This window comes from Jaculus jaculus, chromosome 17 (genome assembly GCF_020740685.1).
Source record: "Jaculus jaculus isolate mJacJac1 chromosome 17, mJacJac1.mat.Y.cur, whole genome shotgun sequence".
Lineage (NCBI taxonomy): Eukaryota > Metazoa > Chordata > Mammalia > Rodentia > Dipodidae > Jaculus > Jaculus jaculus.
The window spans coordinates 13,359,339-13,374,302 of NC_059118.1; positions in this window are offsets into that span (position 1 = coordinate 13,359,339).

Here is a 14,964-nt window from a genome sequence, read left to right on the forward strand (position 1 = left end):
CCCCAGGTCCCACGTTAGCCAGATGCACAAGGGGCGCACGCGTCTGGAGTTCGTTTGCAGAGGCTGGAAGCCCTGGCGCGCCCATTCTCTCTCTCTCCCTCTTTTTTTTTTTTTTAATATATTTTTTTTTGTTCACTTATTATTTATTTATTTGAGAGCGACAGACACAGAGAGAAAGACAGATAGAGGGAGAGAGAGAGAATGGGTGCGCCAGGGCTTCCAGCCTCTGCAAACGAACTCCAGACGCGTGCGCCCCTTGTGCATCTGGCTAACGTGGGACCTGGGGTACCGAGCCTCGAACCGGGGTCCTTCGGCTTCACAGGCCAGCGCTTAACCGCTAAGCCATCTCTCCAGCCCTCTCTCTCTCCCTCTATCTGTCTTTCTCCCTGTGTCTGTCGCTCTCAAATAAATGAATAAAATATGAACAAAATAAATAAATAAATAAATAAATAAACAAATAAACAACGTGGCTAAATGTCCATTCTCCCCAAAATTGATATATAGTGTATATAGACATGACACATTTGCTGTGGGGTCCCAGCCTGATTTCATTAGACATACACACAAAACCATTCTAATATTTAAGTGAATCAGTAAAGGAAATAAAATGCAAAAGTGTCTAAAATAGGATAATAGACGGAGAGGAGCATTGCTTCCTGGCATGTGAACTTTGTAGAGAGCAACAGCAGTCAAGAGGTTTGACTGAGAGGCAGAGACTGATTCACTGGGAAAGTCCTTGAGCCGGTACATGGCTGCCTCTGCAAAGAGCTTTAATGAAACAAAGCGCACATGTTCAACAATCCAACCCATTAAAACCCATACAGCACTACAGTGTTTGGGGAATATTCAGAGATGTGTGTGGGTGTGTGTGCGGGCATGTATCATCCTACACATGTTCATGAATGCAAATATGGCTCAGTGAGTGGGTCACTAAAAAGAGGGAGGCAAGAAGATAAGAAGAGGATTCGCTGGGGAAAAGAAGGGCTTTACTAGAATAGAGCAAGGTGAATTAAAAAAAGTAAAATAGAGGAAAGAAGATCAAAATGCAATAATCATACATGTGCAAATGTCAAAGATAAAAAGTAATAAAAAACAAAAGAAGATGGGTGTGGTAGTGCTTATCTTTATTTCTGGCACTTGGGAGGCAGAGGTAGCAGGATCGCCATGAGTTCCTGGCCACCCTGAGACTAGATAGTGGATTCCAGGTCAGCCTGGGCTAGATAAAGACTCTACCAAAAAAAAAAAAAAAAAAGACAAAAGTAAAATCCACAATCCACATTGAAATTCATTAGTTTTCATGCTAACAAAAGAGAGAGAGAGAGAGAGAGAAACAAACAAGAGGTAAGTCATTTCAGAGCAAGTTATACATTTTTGTGGTTGTTTTTTAATAAATGGAATCTCGCTTTACAAATTGTCACTGCAATATTTACTGCCTGAATAATAGGTCTATAATAGAAGCCTTGCTTAGCACTGAAAGCACCTCTAATCCTCTTAACTATACTCCCAGTATTATTCTCCTCCTTGTACAATTTAAGGAAGTATGGCTCCACAGGGTTAAGTAATTTGTGGAAATTCTTGCATGTGAGAGAATACACCGCATGCTTCAAAGCCAATTTGACTGGCTTGCAATTAAAAAATCTTAATTATCTAAATGGTATGCACTGGTGACACATAGAAAATAAACGCTGTGGCTGCCTGTCTTAATCACCCCATTCACCTTCTGCAAGGGCTCCCTTCTTGAGTTTGCACCAGATGCATTGATAAGGGCAACCCAGTGCTAAAAGGAGGCAGACATTGCTCTTGCACCCTTTAGGGACATTGAACAAGAGGGGTCAGAAAAGATGTAAGAGCCAGAGGATGGGGAGGAGTGCTCTGGGACACTGTCATGCAGAAGAGAAGTGACGGCTGCGTTGCGTTCACGGGTTCATGACCTCAGAGCAGCTGCAGTCACCTCCACAAGGTCTGCACAATACTGATTCCACCAACATTTTCCCACTGATACGACGGGAGCCCAAGCCCCACTCCCAAAGCCCTCAAAATAGGAGAGTGACCAGTTAGAATGAAGGGTTTCAGTGAAAGGGGTTAGGGAGGAGGACAGCATAAGGTAATGGGAGGGAGTTTGCTCAAACTCTATTAACTTCCTATATGAAAACTGTCAACCAAAAAAGTTGGACAAATGTGAGAGTGTGGCCGTATTTTATGCGGCCATATATTAGCAATTCTGTGATCTTGGGGTTCTTTTGAAGGTGGCATGAGTCAGTACTATAGAAAACTAGTTCTTTGTTAGCTAACTAAAGCATTCTTTGAAATATCGATCTGGAACCTCTAGTTCAAGAATGTGTATCTATTTGCATCATTTGCATTTTGTCGTTCTGACAAATACCTTCAGAACTACAACCTAAGGAAGAATGTGGCTTATTTTGGGTTTACCATTTTCAGAGATACAGTCCATCACGGGGTGGGGCTTGGAGGCAGTAGTATAAAGTAGCTGGTCACATTGCCTATTGAATCAGGAAGGACACAGAAAGAGAGAGAGAGAGAGAGAGAGAGAGAGAGAGAGGAATGTTGGTGTTCTGTTTGCTCAGTTATATCCAACCAGGGACCCCAGCTCATGGGAATATGCTGCTTATATGTATGGTGGGTCTTTTCTCCTCAATTAGCATAATCTATACAAACCCTCAATACAGATGCCTAAGCATTTGTTTTTACGGCAATTCTAAATCCAAACATATGACAGAACTATCACGCCTCTGGCCAAGGTTACTATAATCATGTAAGTACATTGTGCCAATATTGGTACAGACCACATTGGCAAAATAATCCCATCAAATACTTGGATGAAGAAATGAATGCTATCCTAAATTGTGTTGCTTTGTCTTTCCATTTATTTTCTGTTATGGGTTTTCTTACATTCTTTAATGATAAAGGGAGAACCTAGAGGTGACGCATTTGTTGGGCATCTCCCTCCTCATTTCTGGGCTGATGAAAGCCACAGGAGAATGGAGAGAGATGTCATGATAAATACATATAGCTATCGGATAACATTTTTTTCTAGGTCTTCTCTTTAAGAATTTGAATAACCTTCTAGCTCTAGCTTTTGTTTTCACTGTTTTATTCCTCCAATCATTTATTGACTCAATGAATATTTATTAACTTTCCAGGTACCTGTTTCCAATGCTCTTTTTTTAATTTATGCATATCTGATCATATCACGTCTCTGTGTGGTTCTTTATTACCTGCAGGACATAATCCAAAGATTATAATAGAGGGCTTCACACCTATTATCTAACCCATCTGCTATTGTAAGCACATAATTGTTGCCTACCAAACAGCTCTTATACCCCACATACTACCCCGTTTTTATTTATCTGTGCTTTCTCTTTATTGCTATTTGCTTTTTTAGCTTGCCCCGTGCAACTTTTCTATTATATTTTAAAACTCATGTATACTCGACTTCCTTTCGTTTCTTCTTTATACCCATGGCACTTTGTTCATCACTCTACTACCAGCAACGTTTTTATTTTTCTTTTTATCAGTTTCTTAAACAATAACTATGAACAGATTCCCCTCGTAAAAGATTTAATTAGCACACAGAAGCCAAGGGTAATGACTGTGGTGACTTCCAGGAGCTGGCATTAAAAACATTCAAGGTCTAAAGGTCCTTCCATAAATCACCAGCACAATCTTCTCTCACCTACTGTGTTGCAGCAATGTAATTTCCCATTGAAAAATGGGAACTTTCACCTCTACTTTTGCCTACCGCTTTCAGATCAATAGCAAAAGAGCAATTTGTGTACGTATAGTTTTCACAATTTTCAGAACTACACAGATGTTTACCAAACACATTCTTCTCTTGGGGACTATTATACTTAAATTAACCCCAAATTTATGGTTTTACAAATAGAAAAAAAAAATTCAGCAAATTAGTTATTGAGTGAATAGGTGTACTTCTATGTCTACCTCAAACTCCAAAATTCATGAATTTTTACCATTGTGTTTAAAATACATATTTGCTTATTTTTATTTGCAGGCAGAGAGAGGTAGGGAGAAGATACACATGCGCAAAGAGAGAGAGAGAGAAAAAATGGGTGCAACAGAGCCTTCAGCCATTGTAAGTGAACTCCAGATGTATGTTCCACTGTACCTCTGGCTTTATGTAAGCACTGGGGAATCGAACCCAGGTTGTTAGGCTTTGCAGGAAAACACCTTAACTGCTGAACCATCTCTTCAGCCCCTATCGCTGTTTTACTGTGCTATTAAAATCCCTGTCTTGATGGTGTCATTTTACAGCTAGAGATAGAACCCTCCATCCAGGAGGCCAGGAAGCCTTTTTGGAAAGCCAGATTTTGTTGGATTTTAGGACATGTAGAAGACCAGTGCCTGCCAAGGCATTCTTCCTTTTCCCACTTCAATTAGAAAATAAAAATCTCTGCATTGTAAAATGAATATGTATGACAGAGAATAAATCACTCTGCTGTCTAAGATGGGGCTAATGAAGGATTGTGTACAAGGGAATTTGTATTCAAAGTAGTTATCTATTTCCATAAGAACAGATTGCTATTCTCCCCATGATGGAAGGGGTCCAATGTAATCAAACTCTCACTAGGTGGCTCATGGTCTTCACCCCCCACCACTTCATCCTGGGAATGATGCCATATCTGTGGTTGGATGTGACCTCTGTCATTGGCAATTTGGATACTCAGCAGGCACAGGACTTGGGTCAGCGAGGGTGTGCTGCAGGATTTCAAGTTGCTCAACTTGCATGGGAATTCTCACAACTGCCAACATGGTCACTTGGCTCCTGAGTCCATGAAGTAAACAGCGATAGTTGAGTGAAGTGGCTCACAGACCTCAGAATAAATCTCATTGTCCTTGGCTGTGGATATTCTGAGCCTTTTAAGTCCAAACTGAGAGCATCTTTATGAGATGCCTGAATATTCTGTCACCATTCTAAGAGGAACACCCTGACACTTTTTTTCTAGACTTCCCAGATTCTGACTTTTCAAACTTATTTAGCAAATATGGAACAGTCACTCTATTTGTTTAAAATGTATCTGATTACGGAGATCAAAAAACAATTTAATAGTTGGCCACCCATATTTTCACTGTGCTCTGTGGCAAATCATCTATTAGGGAGCATCAGAAACTCAGAAATTCAGAATAATTGTATTCTCATTGACTTTTACAGTCATAAAATGATTGTTAGCTATCATGGTCGGGAATGATTTTTGTGTTACTATGTGTCCTGTGTGTCAACCTATCCATGATCATATTATAAGACTAACATTGAACCCAAGTTCCTTGTGGTAAAAGGGAAGCCCCAGCCCCATTCTCTTCTTTATCTAGCCTGAGGAGATAGATGAAGACAGCCAACTACCATAGACATTTACAAAGAAGTTACTGTTCTATTTGCAGGAAAGCATTTATTAATACTTTAGTAAAGACGGTTTTCTCCTAGCTCATCCTCACCATGCTTCCAAAGGGCTGGTGGTCACCTTCTCATTACTGGCACAAAACCCCTGATGAAAACCAGCTGATGGGAGAGAAGGTTTGACAGCCTCCCTTGTGGGGAAGTGTCATGATGGCAGGGAAAAGCATGGCATGAACAGAGATTGAGCATCACCTCTGCCACAGCAGGTATAAAAAATAGTAGCAAGAGGTGAGTCAAACTCTGACAAGGGGGAGCTGGGCTATGACACCCCAAGGCCCGCACTCAACAACACACCACCTCCAGGAAGAGTCTACCTCCCAACATGAATCCAGTTGAGGACCAAACATTCAACATGGATATGGTGATTGGAGGACATCTGATTCAAACTACTATAGGGTCTAGCCCAACACCCAGGTATTTCACAGCATTCACACTCCGTTTTCAATTGTTTGGAGGGGATGTGGAGAAAAAGAAACCCCCATCCACTGCTGGTGGGCTTGCAAGCTTATACAGCCACGATGGAAACCCGTATGGAGACCCCTCAACAACTTGAAAATAGCCTTACCATTCCACTCAGCTAGGCCACTGATGGGAATATACCCTAAACAGTCTTCTCCATACTACAGAGATATTTTCTCAGCCATGTTTATTGCTGTTCTATTTACACTAGCTAGGAACTGGACTCTGCCCCGACGGCCATCAACAGAGAAATGGTTAGTGAAGATGGAAGATAATGGCATTTATACACAGTGAAATTCTACAAAGTAGCGAGAAAAGTAAAATAATGAAATTTGTAGAAAGAAATGAATGGACTTGAAAAAAGTCATACTAAGTGTGGCCACATTAAGCTCAGGAAAAGAAAGACTGCATATTCTGCCTCATGCATGGCTCTTAACTTGGAACAGTTAGAGTTACAGTTTGAGTAAATGGCAGTAAGCATCAGGAGTATTGACAGGGAACTAATATGAAGCTAGTGGGAACATGGAAATAGGAAAAGAGATGCTGCCTACAGGCAACTAGAAGGGCAGAACATAGGGGTAGGAGGGTCTTGGGCAGGATGGGAAAAAGTGAGGGGATGATATATAAACAACTAATGACAGCATGAATCTGTATCACAAAAAACTTCCTCATGAATAGAAAACTGAAAGATATACCTCTTAATATGAGTGTGTGTGTGCATGTGTGCATGCATGTGAGTGTATGTGAGGAGGTGTTGGGGTGTTCCCCATGCAGAAGGGCCCTAGAGATGGTGGAGAAAGCCTAATCCTAAAACCATGGGCTCCGGCTTGCAAACCCTAGGGCAAGAAATTGGTTACACTCCACAGTGAGCTATTGTCCTAGGAGACCCACAAGGTCCTCCCAAACATTACAGGCTATTGCCCAAGCACTTGGCTACCCACCAGAGCTAAATGGTGAGACCCTATTGCTGAAGACACCACAGATCACAGCCGCAGGACACTGAGAAATCATGCTAGAACTCAGAAGAAAGTCAGCTTCCTGCTGACTAGCCATAATAGTGTTGGAAAGTGCTATGTGAGCTGCTAGGGAATAATGGCCACCAAAAGTGTGGAGAAGAAGGGAATCCTGCCAAAGGTGTAATCCCGTAGGAGCCCGGGATCCCCATCTCATTGCATTCAATACAGTAGCAAACACAAGCTGGGGAAAAAAATCAACTAAGAAAATATTTATTCCATTCCTTTGTCATGAAATCCTGTACTCACAGCTTTAGAATCCCTTTGCCACCACTTCTTCTGAGAAGAATGTAACTGTTCCCTTTCTTTTCATGCATACATTTAAATCACCTTGTGATCCAGGAGGTAATGAAAGGTTACATGTTTATGTCCAGAGGTGAAATTACACTCTACTGTAGTAAAGAACCTACCCTAAGCAAGACCACTGAAATTCCTTATGAAATGCAAAGTGAGTTTTCTCCTATGGTGTAAAGAGGCCGCTTGGGCTGGCAAAGGTGTTTCAGGAGGATTTGAAGGTCAAGGTTCTGAGCTTCACCTATATCTTTTAAATGTTCCCATCCTTTAGGTCATGGTCCCCATTGGTTTTTCACCAACCAATACCTTAACTGTAGAATAACACCCCTGGCAAAAGTGGAAGTAATCTTAATTAATGGTAAAGATGAGGATGAAAGGCATTTTGAAAAGCAACATATGGCGGTAAAAAGTAGTTTGTGTTGTTAGAATATTGGTCATTTCATATGCTAGGTATTGTGTTTATATATTTTCCCTTTCTATTTTTATTCCCAAGAGCTAAATTTTACTAGTTATAAATATGTAGTTGTATTTGTAGCTGCATTACAAATAAACCCCCATATCTGTTACATGTCAAGCTCTTATGATAACTTCTATAATTCATATGATATGTGTGAAGTCAATTCTGTCAACTTTTCACTTTTTAAGTATAGATTCTATATTTGAGATATTTTTCGATTATCAAGTTGCAAGCATATTATTTTCTTCACAAATATTTTCATACTTCCCCATATGTTCATACAGTTGACTTTCGTTTGTACCAAATATTCAACTCAACCTCCTTCCATTGTTCCATCCATCCTTCCTTCCTTCCTTCCTTCCTTCCTTCCTTCCTTCCTTCCTTCCTTCCTTCCTTCCTTCCTTCTTCCCTTCCTTCCCCTTTCTTCTCTTTCTCTTCCTTCTCTCTCTCTCTTCCTCTCTCTCTCTTTATCTGTCTATCTATCTATCTATCTATCTATCTATCTATCTATCTATCTATCTATCTATCTATTTTATTTTATTTTAGGTGTGTACATGTATGTAAAATATGAGCATGTTCCTAGGTATAAGTCTGTTAACACACATGCAATGTTGTGCATATGGAGGGCAAGGGAGAACATTCATGTGTGGTTTCTTACCTTCCTCCTTGCTTTAAGAAGGGTGTCTCATTCTTCTTGCTTTAATCATTGCCATCACCAGGCTAGCTGGTCTCTGAGATCCTGGGAAATTCTGTTTCTGCCTCTCATCTTGCCATCGGTCCACTAAGGTTATGAAGTCATCCAGGGTTTCTGACTTTTAAGTAGGGTGTGGGGACCCCAACTTGGATACTCAAGCTTCCATATCAAGTGCTCATCCATTAAGCTATCTCCCATGCCCTCTTTCTACGATCCATTCCCTACCTGTGATCTGTATATGCTTCTAGCAGTCATTTGACTCTCTTATTTGACTTGTTAATAGTGATCATCAGTCTGACTTTGTATTAACTCCGTTTCATTATTCATCTTTATTTCAGCAATAATTCAAGTTGTTATTTGTATTCCAAATTAATTAATTTCTGTACACTAATGTGTCTGATCTTAAACTTTTTATCTCTTTTTTTTCTGTGACACTATACTATTTTAGTAACCTTACTATTTTAGTAGATTTTAACCCCCCGCCCCCCAAAAAAATTACTTGACCCAGGCATGGTGGCCGTTAGTCCCAGCACTTACAGGCACAGGTGGGAGGATCTTTGTGAGTTCGAGGCTAGCCTGAGGCTACATAGTGAATTCCAGTTCAGGCTGGGCTAGAGTGAGACCCCACCTAGGAAACAAAACAAAACAAAACAAAATTCTACTATTTTATCCATTTTTATCTAAATAATTTAGCCCAGGTTATTCTTGCATGTCTAATTAATACTTTGTTAGATATTAGTATGGAATTGAATATTTAAGGTCATTTGAGAAATAGTCTGTGTATGTATGGTAACTTCTGCACTGAGATATGGTATTTCTTTCCCTTTACCCAGGTAAGTATTTTTTATTAAAGAATTCCAATTTGCATCATAGCCCATCACATTTATATTAGGTCTTTCCCGATTTGTTCAGGTTTTTAGTTTTCCTGTGTGGTTTGTTTTTCCAGTTGAATTTGCCAATGTAGCTGATGTCTAGGCAAGATATTCATTTGTTTATCTTGACCTTTTTGTTGTCAATCACTTCCCTAACTGTCTCTCTTTTGTTTGAACAATGCCATATTACATTTAAGTAAGTGACTGTTTTTTTTTGTTGTTGTTGTTGTTGTTAAGAGCTTAGGGTAGAGTTCAGGTCTTTGGGCATTGCTAGGTAAGCACAGTACCATTGCCATGGCTAATCTTCCTTGTCAGTTTAATGGATTTGGTATCACCTTGTAGCCATAGCTGCGGGTGTGTCTTGGAGGGTACCTCTAGGAAGAATGAGCTTCTCTGCAAGTGGGTGGCACCCTCTCCTGGAGTGGGGTGGGAACCATGCACTATGCAGAATAAAAAGGAAGGAAGAGAAGACAGCCGGCATTGGAATTCATTTTTCTGCTTCCTGGTTATGGAGGCGACGTGACCAGCCTCCTTACGCTGTTACTGGCTTGTCCCCCCACCCCCGCCCCAATGAAGAAATGTATGTTCTTTCACAATGCGAGCCAAAGTAAACTCTTCCTTTCTAAAGTTGCTTTCTAAAGTCGTCCGGTATTTTGACACAGCAATAAGAAAATAACTAACTCAGCCCACTTTCTACTTTTTATTATGACAAGGCCCAGCTAACATGCTCAAGCTAGTTCTTTTTTTTCTCCAATATTCAATATCATTTATAAGGCTATTTTATGTTTCTATAAACTCCATTGCATTGTAAAAAGTGACTATGATTAGTGTTTTTAATGCTTTCCTTATTTGACTTTGACCAGAATATGTAACACATATTTGTATTTCATTATATTTTACTATCAAATATTTATAATAGTAAATAAAATACAAAATTTTTTTTTATTTTTTTGCTAATTATTAAGGTTTTGCTGCAGACATCAAATGTTTTTCTGCTTTTAGCATGTGATTGAGATCATCATATGGTTTAATCCCTGAATCTCTCATAAAGAATTAGAAGAGCTTAATATTTGCTGAAATTAAACTACCCTTCTGTTCCTAAAATCAAGTCTACTTGGTGTACTAATCCTTTAATACACCTCTAGATTTGTTGATGAGAGGTCTATTTTGGTTGCTGATTCTGTTTTTGACTGTGTCTTGTTTATATATTTGATTTTCTATATTATTGCAATAATAATTTGACATCAGGATAAGATAAAACCAAGAAAGCAGAAGGTTTTGTCATAACGTCTTATGACTTACATTATTTTCTGAAGCAGTGCTTCACACTAGCCCAGGCTAACCTGAAATTCACTCTGTAGTTCAAGCCGGGCTTGAGCTCACAGTAATTTTCTACCTTAGCCTCCCAAGTGCTGGGATGAATGGCATGCTCTACCACATCTGTGTGTGCAACATTATCAAGCAAAATTATTCTGTTTGCAAAGCAATATAGACTATGTGTGCACTCTATACCAGGCACCACGAGAATTTTGAAACAGAGGAGTTTAAGCATCTGTAAAGAAAATGCCAACGCTCTTCTTACCTATAATACAAGAGATAGGGACATTGAGTGTCTGCATTTCTACATAATATCCTTGGGATATGAATTAGAAATGAGGCAACCCCAACCTACCTAGAACTTCTGTTTTAGGCTTAATCAATTCATACTTATAACTATCCACAAAGTTCCTTTTTTCAATAAAAAAAACACCTGATATTCCCTCATAATCTACCATGTAACAGGCATAGACTGTTTAAAGAATGTTTTTTAAAGCATTCCCCATATATCTATTATTTTTAAAGATATGAGATAATGACCCTAATTCAGGTAATTTCTACTCCTTCCTGTCATCATGTCTCCTGTGTAGAGGTATTTGTGCCTCAGGCATCTGAGTTATTCCTTTCCTTTATTCATAGGTTTCCTCACTATCTGTTCTTAACTACATCACTTGTTTGATTATTTTGGCTTCTTATAATTACTGATGGAGTCAAGTAATATTTTTCTGGTTCCTCCTTCCTTTGTTTGCATGGTTACTCAGTGACCAATCACACCAAAGTTAATTGACCCATTCTCTGATGGCAAACACTTGAGTCATTGACAATTCCTTACTATTACTAAAGATGATGTTCTGAACATTCTTGTTCATGTCCCCTAATGAGTGAATGAAAGAAAGAGAGAGAGAAGCAATTTTACCTTGAGTAATGTACTCAGGAGTTTTTAATGCCGAGTAACTGTGCATGAACTACATCATATTTTTACTGCTGGCTCACTGCATATGAAATGCATCAGATTTTCCAAGGGATGCAAAACTACTTCCAAAAGCATTTGTGTCCTTTGGAACCATCACATCAGTACTAGGGGACTGCATTATTTCACATACTCACTAAAACTATATTTTCCAGAACTTTTTATATAGTAATAATTAAAACCATTTAACAAATAGTGAATATAATGCTGATTCAATTTGCCCTTCCTTGGTAAGAGTGAACCTTTTCTACATGAATGCTGTGTGTTTCTTTCCTGATGGTTTCCATTTTTTTTCTTTTGGGTTAAATAATTGTTTACATTATTGAAATATAGGCATGTTTTATATATTCTAAGCATTATCCTTTATAGACATGTGGTTTGAAAATATTTTAACTATATAAAGGTCATCTCATTTCTCTGTATATTGTTATAATTGCTACTAGCATTAGTTGAATGATATTTCATATTGAAGAGTCAATAAACCCGAGGTCCATATCATATTCCCAAGCAGGCTAGACACACTGACCCCTCTCTGACACTCTGGGTAAAGGCTGATCACATAGATCCAGTAAAACTTGTGCTTTGTTGAATTAGATGCAGCTCTGATTATTGATTTCCTCTTAGCTTATGGAATGTTTTGAGTTCAAGAAACATTTGCCTTGTTCTTAGAGCTCTCCCAGTGACTCCTAAACTGGGTGAGATTTCAGGATGTTACTCTCTCCTTTCTACATTGCAGACCCAATCCTCAGCTCCCCTCTAAACACTCAGTAGTCAGGAAAAACCCCACAGAGATAAAACTGGAATAAATGTATTGTGGTTTGAGAGTCCTCTTGCTGAAAGCCATCTTTACTTACATGCCAATGAAAAATGTTCTTCAAGAGCTGGAAAATTACTCAGTGATTCAAGGTGCTTGCTTGCAAAGCCCACTGGCCCAAGCTCAATTCCCCGGTACCCAAGTAAAGCTGGGTGCACAAAGTGGCACGTGCATCTTGAGTTCCTTTGCATTGGCAGGAAGTACTGGCATGCCCATACTCTCTCTCTCTCTCTCTCATAAATAAATACTTTAAAAAATGTCCCATATGCTTATTTTTGGCCTGAATGTCTCTTTTCTACTGGAAGCTCTCTGTTTATGTTTAAATATTCACTTCCCATTTATTCTATTGACCTCGCCTAAATTAGGGACTGGTGCCTTTTCACAGATTAGGCAAGGAGAGATGGTTAGCAGTTAAGACACTTGTCTGTGAAGCCTAAGGACCCAGGTTCAATTCCCTAGTACCCACATAAGCCAGATGCACAAGGAGGTGCATGCATCTGGAGTTCATTTGCAATGGTTAGAGGCACTGGCATGCTCTCTCTCTCTCTCTATCTCTCCACACACATACATACACACACACACAAAACACACAAAAGTCTGCCTCTTTCTCTCTCTCAAGTAAATAAATAAATAAATAAATAAATAAATAAAATATTTTTAAAGCTCTTACAGACAGACATCTTTCATCATATTCTATTTGTCATCTGTGGAGTTGAGCCATAAAATTACTCATATTTCTCTGCATTTGTATAGTCAAACATCATTATTTTGCCTAGATAGAGATAAAGTTAGTTTCTGGCTCCTAAAGCTCTCTGAGAGTCCTGACCACACTTCCCATAACTGAGTAAAGATTATGGAGGGAGAGAAGTCACAGGACTTGAGCTGCCTGCTTCAAGATAGTTCTTATACCAGGAATGGATAACTCTGCATATTCTTAGTTTTAGTGAGTATTTCCATAAAGTTTTTCCAGATTTACATATTTTTTCAACAGTGCATAACAGAACATATTTTCCCCATCACTTTTGATAGTGAATGCTATCACTCTTAATTTCTATATGACATTACAGTTACAGTGATGCCTCACCATTGTTTACTTTTTAATTTCCTTTTTAACTTGTGAGATTATATGCTTCTGTAGATGTTCACTGACCATTGGGATTTCTTTTTGAATTGAAAATATATGCCCTCTGGAATGAAATGGCTGATTAGAAGCTGTTTCTTTGTGGTGAGTTTTTCTGTATGGTGAATGAGACGAGTCAGGAGATCAGTAGAGGCTCTGGGGACAGGAGAGATGGTTTAATTCATAATGCACTTGCTGCATTAGTTTGAGGACTGGAGTTCATATAACCAGAACCCAGAGTGACCCACCCATAATCCCAGTGCCTGGGAAGTAGAGGTAGAGGATCCCCAGAAAACACGGAATGACTGTACTAGCTTAATCAAGAAACCTTGCCTCAGAAAGTAAGGAGAAACGTGACCAAGGAAGACTCATGCACACATATACACAGACACAAGTACACGTGTCCACCAAATACATTCACATGAAAACAAATATTATAAACTGTATCTAAAAAAGTGAAAAGTTGGAAACCACATGACAAGAATGAAAAGACAGAACTGATATAAAGAGATAGATAGGCACGAATGCAAAAGTACCGGACAACATCAGTTCCCCACTCTCGTCAATAGATGGATCAGACAAAAAATTAACCAGGAGATCTGTCTTAAACTTCGCCATAGATCTAATGGACATAAGAGACACCATCAGAACATTCAGGCACAGAACTACAGAACGAACTTTCTTTTCAATGGCTTTTCTCTAAACATCTCACATTTTGTACCAAGGAGCAGATCCCATCTTCTGAAGATGATGACAGAGACTGCTAACCTTTCTCCTTGACAGAAGAAGTTGCTAGCTGATAAAAACCATATGGCCATGATATTATACTTTTTTTATTTTTAATGAGAATTGAGTGGTGTACAGCTTGATGTATCTCATGCAGCAAAGAACATCTGCAGGAGAAATTTGCAGTTTTTGAGTTGAAAGAAAGTGGCCTTAACAGAGTATTTATTAGCCCAGAGAGTTCCAAATACAAGTATACTTAAGATAACCATTTTCCATAAATATGTAAAACCAGCACATTAAATGAACATTCCATTTAAAGCTCTTACAGATGGGAGACTGTTGATTGGATTTCAGAAACTCTGGGTTTATGATAGCACCACAACAACTGGTCAGCTCAAAAAGCATACTGAGCTGGATATGCATTTCAGAGAAACAAACTTAGACTCAATAATTTATTTAAAGGCAGGGGGACACTCTGTTGTTCTGAGTTTGTTTTGAAGAAAGTCTTTATTTATTTTCTCTTTATAAACATATTAGAATTTATTTTCCTCTAAAAAGGAATTTTAATGAACATTTAGTGAAATAATCTAATAGGTGGAAAATGTAGACAACACTATTACAACAAGTATATTCAACTGAGCAAAACCCTTTACAGGCTGTGATAGAGATGAAATCTAAGGGCTTCCAAGTTTTCTGATTCCTGGTGGTATAATAATATATAATCATTTTGGTTCTTCCTGACTATATACGAATTAACATAACAATTAATAAACCAGTATATCTTCCTTTAAATGTTT